This window comes from Oryctolagus cuniculus, chromosome 12 (assembly GCF_051225735.1).
Source record: "Oryctolagus cuniculus isolate XC-2025 breed Fujian yellow rabbit chromosome 12, ASM5122573v1, whole genome shotgun sequence".
In the NCBI taxonomy this organism is placed as follows: Eukaryota; Metazoa; Chordata; class Mammalia; order Lagomorpha; family Leporidae; genus Oryctolagus; species Oryctolagus cuniculus.
Genome location: NC_142878.1, coordinates 108,137,263 through 108,146,818, shown reverse-complemented (window position 1 = coordinate 108,146,818; position 9,556 = coordinate 108,137,263).

Genomic DNA, 9,556 nt, shown 5'->3' with positions numbered 1-9,556 from the left:
TGCGGCGACTTCCGTGGCCCTCTGAGTGTCCACCCTGCCTCCTGCCTTCAGCGCCTGCTCCCTGGACGCTGGTCCTGGGCTCTGTGGGGCTGGCTTTCTCCACCCTTCAGCACCCGGGGCTCCCTCTTGGCACCTGTATCCAGGGCCTGACACCCATCCCCGCTGTGGCCTCGGGGGTACCTATAGCTCCCAATTGAAATCCAGCACTGGCCAGTGGTGGTGGGGACGGCTCTGCGAGCTGCCTATCCACCCTGTGTGGCCCTTTGTCCTGTGGGGTCTGGCAGCCTCTGGGGAGTTCCGCCTGGGCAGGGATGCTGGTCCCACTGCCCACAGCTCTCACACCCCGTGCACCCCGTGATGGTCCTGGGTGTGAGATGCCATCAGCATTGTTGTACAGAGGAGAAGGTGGTGCTGGCATAGTTGAGGCCAGGAGGGCCAGATGGTACCCAGGCCTGGGCCCCCTTGTGCTGGAAGGCCAAAAGCCATGCCTCGGGCCAGGAGTTGGAGGCTGGTGGGACCCTGGAAGCCCCCTGATCTGAACCCCTTGCTGCCATTTATCAGGAGTGCACTGGGAGGGGGCATAGGAGGTTCCACTGTACATCCGGCTGCCACACCCCCCAAGCAGCAGGTCCCCGGCTGCTTCCCCCATGCCACCCAGCTTCAGCTGTGCCTGGTCTCCAGCGTATGTGTCCACCTGTGTGGCTGCTAGCAGTGTGCATACCTGCTCCAGCTGTGCCCAGTCCCCAGCGTGTGTGTGTCCACCTGTGTGGCTGCTGGCACTGTGCACATCTGCTCCAGCTGTGCCTGGTCCCCAGTGTGTATCCCCACCTGTGCCCAGTCCCCAGCGTGTGTGTGTCCACCTGTGTGGCTGCTGGCACTGTGCACACCCGCTCCGCCTGTGCCTGGTCCCCAGCGTGTGTGTGTCCACCCGTGTGGCTGCTGGCAGTGTGCACACCCGCTCCGCCTGTGCCTGGTCCCCAGCGTGTGTGTGCCCATCGGTGTGGCTGCTGGCAGTGTGCACACCCGCTCCGCCTGTGCCTGGTCCCCAGCGTGTGTGTGTTCACTCGTGTGGCTGCTGGCAGTGTGCACACCCGCTCCGCCTGTGCCTGGTCCCCAGTGTGTGTGTGCCCATCTGTGTGGCTGCTGGCACTGTGCACACCCGCTCCGCCTGTGCCTGGTCCCCAGCGTGTGTATGCCCATCTGTGTGGCTGCTGGCACTGTGCACACCCACTCCGCCTGTGCCTGGTCCCCAGCGTGTGTGTGTCCACCTGTGCAGCTGCTGACCATGCGTGCACCTGCTCCCTTGGGACACGTGGGTTCTGCAGTCACCGGGCCATGTGGACTTCCCCTGCGTTCCCAGCCTGCATGAGTGTGGAGTGGCTGGGCACACTTGCCGTGGATATTCTCGTTTCTCCTTTTACTCCACGGGAGCCCCACGGCTGTTGGGAAGGCCATACCAGCAGAAGACGTCAGCAGGGCGGTGGCACCCGTGGGGTAGCTGGGTCATTAGCTGGAGCAGGCCTGGGGAGAGGCAGGGCCAGAGCCACCAGCGCCCGCACTGCACAGAGAAGGAAGCCGGCTGGGCAGGTGCTGTAGGTCGCACGGTGTGTGAGTGGCCGGGCTGCCCCAGACCTGGACTCTGCCCGTGAGCCAGTCTCCAGAGCGAGCAGCCCAGGGTTCCAGCTGTCATCGTATGCATCATTCCGGGGCAGAGACTCTGCCGGGTCCCCAGCTGCCACGCGCCCCGACCCCCGCTCAACAGCTCTGCCGAGAGCTGAGACAGGGCTCACAGCCCAGCCCTCCCCTGGATGGATTCCTTGGGTGACCTCAGGCAAGCTCGTCACTCAGGCTCAGTTTCCCCACATCGCTGCGGTGATGGTAGTCATGATCACACAGGGCCGTGGGCTCACAGGCCTGGGCACCGTCACTGCACCAGGTGCTCTGTGTCCTCAGAGTCTCCCAGGCCAGCCAGGCAGCGCTGGGCGGAGCGTACAGGTATCTCCCAACGTACCCTGTGCTGGGCCCTCTGTGAGTTAGCTCATTGCCATGAGTCTACAAAGAAGAGAAGTCGCCTGCAACTCCTTCCATCTGTACGGGGCAGGAGGGGTGCTGTCTGCCCACCCGGAGCTGAGCCCTCCCGCAGCACCAGGCTGCTGGGCCAGGAGGGCCAGGGCCAGGGTCCTAGGAACTGAGGGGGGGGGGGCAGGTGGCAGGTGCAGGGTGGAGGTGGCTGTGTGCCTCCAGGCCAGCAGGTGGAAGGGCAGAGGGCTTGGCCGGCAGACAGTGCTGAGCAAATATTTGTTGAGTGATAATCTTCTGTGGGGCCTCTGCCTGGGGTGTGGGAGTGAGATGTGGCTGTAGAGGAAGGGGCTGGACCGGTGAGGCCAAGGGCAGGACGCTGGCCCCTGAGGACTGTGTCATGAGCTTCCTGTCGCCGACCCTGGGGCAAGGGGGCAGGGAGGGTGGCAGGGAGACGCTGAGACTGGGAGTCCTGTGAGTGCCTGGGCTGAGCTGGAAGGGGGCGAGCGCTGTCCCAGTTCTGGGGCTTTGGTGGGGGGTAAGGTGAGACAGGCAGAGGTGAGGCGATGGGGATGTGGCTGTGCCTGGTCCCCAGTGTGTGTGTCCATCTGTGTGGCTGCTGGCACTGTGCACACCTGCTCCACCTGTGCCCGGTCCCCAGTGTGTGTCCCCACCTGTGCTTGGACCCCAGAGTGTGTGTGTCCACCTGTGTGGCTGCTGGCAGTGTACACACCTGCTCACCTGTGCCTGGTCCCCAGCGTGTATGTGTCCCACCCATGTGGCTGCTGGCAGTGTGTACACCTGCTCCACCTGTGCCTGGTCCCCAGTGTGTGTCCCCACCTGTGCCTGGTCCCCAGCGTGTGTGTGTCTACCTATGTGGCTGCTAGCAGTGTGCACACCCGCTCCGCCTGTGCCTGGTCCCCAGCGTGTGTGTGTCCACCTGTGCGGCTGCTGACCGTGCGTGCACCTGCTCCCTTGGGGCACGTGGGTTCTGCAGTCACTGGGCCATGTGGACTTCCCCGGCGTTCCCAGCCTGCAAAGGCCATGCCTGTCAGCCTGGGAATCATACTCACGCCCTTTCTTGCTCTCGAATGCCACACGGTGTGCAGGAGCAAAGCTAGGAGCCAAGCTCCTCCAGGGAGAGCCTGCGTCTGACGCTCTCACCGTCTGCAGCTGCTTGTCTGCACCCTCTTCCTGCCCCCACGGGCGGATGGGCCAGAGCAGGCTTCTAAGGCCACCTCGGACATCAGCTTCTGGCTCTCTCTGGCTTTCACCTCTGGGGCTTCCTGGGATGGGCTCTGAGCTCCTCCCACAGCCCCCGAGACCCCTCTCGACTTCAACGTCATCTCCTTGGAGAAGCCTTTCCCGACCCCCGCATCCCCTGGCCCTGTCTTGCTTTTTTGCATTTCACTTGTCTCTGATTGCCAGTTCTACATGTGCATGTGTTTAACTTTTTCTTCCGTTTCAAACATACACAAAGCAGACAAACTGACAATGGAGCCCCGCGTGCCCCGTCATCAGCTTCAACGGTTAAGGACACCAGGCCAAATGTCCCTGCCCACACCCCTGCTGTGCAGCCAGCTCTGCACAGTACGCGGCCTCATGCACAAATACTCGAGCGCGCAAGTTGTGTTTTAAGCGTGTGTTTCTGGTCCCCGTCCCTGGCACACAGGGGAGCCGGCCTCTGGCTGGCTCTCACCGCTGTAGCCCCGCGGTCCTCACACGACCTAGCTCACAGCAGGTGCTCTGGGAGGGCATGCAGGGCCTCTGGTTTGCACACAGCTGTGGCTGTTGGAGACTGCATGTCTGTGCGCCCAGCTGCATGGGGCGGTCCTGTGGCTGTGCCCATGCACGCGTATGTGTGGCTGCAGCTCCTGCTGGCAGAATGCATGCGCCCCTCCTAACGTCATCTCCACAGCCCCAGGACCCAGGCGCTGGCTGCAGGGAGCATTTCTGTCTTTCTCAGCAAGGCAGGGGTGTGGGGGTGGGAGAGGGATGTGTGTAGGTCCCTGCTGTGTGTGTGTGTGTCCACCTCTGTGGCTGCTGGCCATGCATGCACCTGCTTGGCTGTGCCTGGTCCCCAGCGTGTGTATGTCCCAGGGAGCCCCTTCCTGGCCGTGTCAGCCCCACCAGCAGAGTGGCAGCTTCCTGCCCCTCCTGGGCCAGCGTTGGCTGGGTGGGTCACGCTCTGTGCACGTGAGGGGTGGGGTGTCCCACCCTGGCACTTAAGGCTCTGTGGATGACCCCTGGGTATCTGGGCAACCAAGGCCATACAGGCTGGGGGACATAGGGGCTGAGCCCTGAGCCAGGGGCTTGGCAGTGCCCCCACTCCCACCTGACTTCTGCATCTTAAGGGGCCGGCCCTGGAAGGGGGACATCATGGAAGAGGGAGCATCAGGTGGATTCCGGGGGGCCCCCTATCAGGGGCTTCTCTCAGCTGATCCCCACAGCCCCTAAGAGCCCCAGACTCAGGCCCAGAGAAGAGGTGGTGTGGCTCAGCCCAGTCACACAGCAACTCCCTGGCACAGCTGAGCTCCTGGGGGCTCAAAGCCCTTATGGAAATGCCCCAGGACAGCTCTGAGGACCAGAGCAACCCAGCAGAGGGTGGGAGCTGGGCTGGGGCCCTCTGTGCCACCACGTACCAGGTTGCTGGTAGGGACAGGAAGCGGGGCCGAAAGGAAGAGGGGTGGGGCTCCAGGCTGCAGGCAGGCGCTGAGCTCCCTTGGGCCCAGCTAGGCTCTCTGGGGCCAGTGACCCCGTCCTGAGTGAGAACAGCTGGGTGGACTTGTGCAAGCTCCAGGGTGGACAGTCACTGCCTCTGCCGGCGCTCCTGCATTCATGGGCTGTGTCTCCCTCCCCGCCCCCCCCCAGGCCAGGGGAGTCTCGGGCAGATTGTGAGCGGAGCAGCTGAGGTCCAGAAACTGAGTGGGGTCCTCAGGCCTTCCCATGTGTCCACACCTCCAGGACAGCATTTGAGTGGGGCTGACTCCGAAGGGACCCTCCCAGCTACCTTCCAGGGGGCTCCAGCATTGACTCCCCTCTAGGCCCCCCGTAGACCTGGCTCCGCCTCCCCCAACAAGCTGCAATGGGATTTCTCTGCCTGGCCACGCCCCCACGAGATGCCCTGAGGCCTCTTCAGGGGCCTCCCTGCTGAGAGCCGTGTCTGTGACACCCAGGAGGGTTTCAAGCCTCCGGGGTGGCCCAGCTCTGCCAGCGAGTTGCTGTGTGACCATAGGTGGGCTGCTCCTCTTCTCGGGGCCAAGGACTGGGGCTCTGAGCACCCTGATTGGAGACAGGATCCTCGGGGTGCAGGAAGAGGAGAGCACCCCAGACCCGGCTCTGAAAATCTGAGCTCAGCTGGCCCCGGAGGGGGGAGGCTGTCTGGGAGGGGGTCCTGGGAGGACCCCGCGTCATCAACCTTGTTTCTGTTTGAGGGGAAGGTCCCACGCACCACTGGGTGACCGTGTCCTGGGTGCAGCGCTCTGAACAGATGCTCCCCGGGTGTGTGGGTGGGAGGAAGCCACGGATGAGTGTGGAGGGAGACATGAGCTCCGGAAGTCCAGGCAGGCTGCAGAAAATCTACCCTAGAGAAGAGACTCGGGACTCTGGCAGAGCCCTGGGGGGTGGGAGCAGCAGTGGGAGCCAGCCAGCAACCCTGGGAATCAGAGTGGAGGTCCAGGAGAGGGGTCTGGGTGCCCAGGGTGGGGGGCACCTGTGTGGGGAGGGAGACGTGGTGTGTACTGATCATCCCCCAGGCACCTAGCACGAGGCCGCAGTCCTGGGCCAAGCTGGCCATGGCCTGGAGGGAGTACACAGGACTGGAAGAATTTATTCTGCAGTGAGGGAGTCTGGGGGGTCAGTCACCCTGGACGGGAGCTGGGGGCCCCGAAGGCACTCCCAGCGCGGGGTGGCACATGGGCTGGGGGAGCTGACAGGGCCTAATCCTCTCTTCTTTGACCAGGTCTGGGGAGGATCCGGGCAGGCAGCTTCTCCCCCCCTCCCCCGCTGCTGTTCCCGCTGCTCCCGGGGGCCCCAGAGAGGCAGGGTGGGAGGGACTAGCCAGCTGCAGGCAGCAGGGAGCCGGGTGCTGCTGGGGTCCCAGGGAGCCGTCTCCAGGAGAGGATGGGAGTGGGCCTGGCCACCAGCCATGCTCTCCTCTGCTGCCCTCTCTTGTCCCGGAGCAGGGACCCCCCAAATCTGCAGGGGCTGTGGGGACTCCCCCAGCACGTGAGGGAGGACAGCATGGCGGGCACAGAACCCTAGGATGGGGCGGGGTATGACCTCCTCCTGGCTCGGCTGCTAACCTCATGGGTGTGCCTGGCCCGCTCCCTGCCTCCCCCACAGCCGTTGGCCCTAATTAGAGGCTGGGGGTGGGGGCGTCCATTCTCGCCCCTGGGGACCTGGCTGACTTGCAATGCCACCTGGCCCAGGATTCATCGCTGCCTAAGGCTCCTGGTGACGTCGGGCTGCTGGGCACGGTGCGCTCCCTGAACTGGGAATGCAGACAGCTTTGGCGGAGCCTTCAAGGCCCTGGGGGCCGGTGGCTGGCGCCCTCGTGGTCTCCTGGGCATTAAGAGATCAGCGCTTTGTCCTCCAGTCAGGTGTAGCCGAGGCTGTGTTTGGGTAAAGTGGCCTCCTCTTGGCCACGGGCTGATGTGACCAAGGGCCGCAGGGAACCTCCGACCAGAATTGAGAAGGAACACACAGCGGAGGAGGCCACTGAGGAGCCGACTCACTTTACAGGGACAGCAGCCCTCAGTTAAATGCTGCCAGCCCTCACCCTGTGCCTGAACATGGAGCCAGGAGGCAGCCGGATGTGTTTAGTTCCAGCTGCTGCCAGGCTGCTCCGTCCATCCGTGGAGAGGCCCGGGAGCCTCCTGCGCGGCTCGCCCCGCAGCGTGAGGCAGGCATCTCGGTTCGGGTCACTCGCTGGCGCGTCTGGGGCTCTTTAGGAAGGGCTGGGTGGATTCCTGTCCGCATCGCTCACAGCATTTTTGGCACAAAATGCCGTTGGCGAGGCCTAATTTTAGCAGCAATGACACAGGGATGGCGTTAGCCACGAGCAGAGCTGGGGGCTGGACCCCTCCCAGTCCCACTCCCTGCTCAGGGCTCCCTCACAGGCTGCGGCCAGGAACGGGAGACCCTAGTGGGAACTCTGGGGTCTGCCAGGCACCTCACCCCTTTAAGACCAGGAAGCCTCTGGGCCGAGGAAGACGCCCGCCCGCAGCCCTGGAAGCTCCCCCATTGGTCAGGAGAGGATGGGGACTGAAGGGGGGGGACTTCTCTGGCTTCCTATTGGAGGACGAGCGTTCCAGCTCAGTGGGTTCCACAGCTACCATAGCAACCCCACTTAAAGGGCCAGCCTCACCTAGACCGAGAAGAGCTAAACCGTTGAGGGTGGTGAGCAGGGTCCCAAGCTGCCAAGTCCCTACTCTGCTTCCCCACCTGTGGGTTTTCTTTATTATTAATTTGAAAGGCAAAGTGATAGGGAGACCTTCGATGGGCTACTTCGCTCCCCAAATGGCCTCAACAGTTTGGGCTGGGCCAGGCCAAAACCAAGAGCCCAAATTCCATCGGGGTCCTCCAGGTGGGTGGCAGGGACTCAAGCACTTGGGCCGTCACTTGCCGCTTCTCAGGTGCGTTACCAGGAAGCCGCATCAGAAGCGGAGCAGCTGGGGCCAGTGCTGTGGCGTAGTGGGTAAAGCCACCGCCTGCAGTGGCAGCATCCTATATGGGCGCCGGTTTGAGTCCCGGGTGCTCCACTTCTCTCTGCTGTGGCCTGGGAAAGCAGTGGAAGATGGCCCAATTCTTTGGGCCCCTGCACCCACGTGGGAGACCGGGAGGAAGCTCCTGGCTCCTGGCTTCTGATTGGTGCAGCTCCAGCCGTTGCAGTCAATTGGGGAGTGAACCAGTGGATGGAAGACCTCTCTCTCCTCTCTGCCTCTCCTCTCTCTGTGTAACTCTGACTTTCAAATAAATAAATCAATCTTTTTTTTAAAAAAAAGAAGTGGAGCAGCTGAGACTCGGACTGGCCCTTGGATTTGGGATGCTGGCGTCCCAAGCAGTGGTTTAACCCGCTGTGCCACAAAGCCCACTCCCCTGGGCTCCCTAACTCCACTGATGCCAGCTTAGGTCCCTTAATTGTCAGGGGGTCCTGGACCCTTGGCTCAACACCACCAGCTGCTGGGGCTGTGAGAGGGCCGCAGACGGGGAGCACATGGCTGTGAGGTTTGTGTGTGCCCATGTGAGTGACGTAAGCAGGCATTTCTCTTTGCTGCAGGTCTGAGGGTCACGCGCTAACCCGTGTTCCCACACAGTGCACACTGCACGCGTGTGAACAGCTTCAGAGCTCACAGAGCACCCTGGGTACCACATGCAGGCTGGCTCCTGCCGCCAACCCGAGCCGAGCCGGCCCTTTGAAGGAAAGGGATGCAGCCAGCCAGCCTCTGAAGCGGTGTGTCTGAACAGGGCAAGGGATTTGCGGGAGCAAGGCCTCCCAGCGCTGGTGGGCCCCACAAAGACCCTTCCCCGCATCCTGATGGAGCTGCCGACACACGCCCCAGCGCCAGGCCAGGCTCCAAGGAGCCGGGACAGTGCCAGCCTGTGCCAGCTCGTGGGGGCAGGGCAGGCCAGGCCGTGCAGGGTGTCGTCAGTCTCCAGGGGAAATCGGAGACGAGGCCGGATCCTGCCTGGCCAGTGTCACCCTCCTCTCGCTTACACACCCAGGGGAACTGGTGCCCAGGGTGGAGCCTGGCCCCAGAGAGCAAAGCCCTGAGGACCCAGCTCTGAGCTCCAGGGAGGGGTAGGGCCCCTGTGCGAGGCTGGCCTGGGGCTGCCAGAGGGAGCTGGGCTACACTGCGACTGCCCAGGACCCTTGGGGCCGTGAGGGGCAAGAGGCTCACGGGGCCTGGGGGCCTCACCCACTCAGCTGCTGCCTGGCTGCACGGCTCTGCCCGTCCCCGACTCTCAGCCCAGGTCCTCTGGGGGCACTCTCAGGGGTGAGCCTGGATTCCGTGTTTCCTGCCCTACAGTTTGCACAGCAGTGGGAGGGACACGGCAGGTTGACGCCGAGACAGGAGAGCATCAGAGCCCGGTTCAGAGGCTACAGATGCGGGCCCAGGGAACAGGCTGCTGAGGTCCCCAGGCCTGGACCCCTGTCAGCTTCTCCTGATGATGACCTCAGCCTCCTCTCGGGCCAGGCGCATCCCCTGGCCCCGGAGTCCACCTCCACTGCCCCCAGCCCTGGGGCAGTGCCGAGGGAAAGGCCCCCGGGACTTGCAGAGGGGCCCCACGGAGGTGCCGGGGTCTCAGAACCCAGCTCTTGCCAAATGATGAGCTCCCGGCCATGCACGGGGACACCCGGCTCCTCAGTCTTCCACAGAAGCACCCTCTGGCCATCGGGGGCGAGGGGTGGACAGCGGTGGAGGCTGCCCCTGGACAGACAGCCACCCCTCCTCCCCCTCAGGCCTCCAGGCCCCCAAGGCTTCCCACTGCCCTCACCTTCACGGCTCCAACCGTGTGTGAGGGGGTGGGAGGG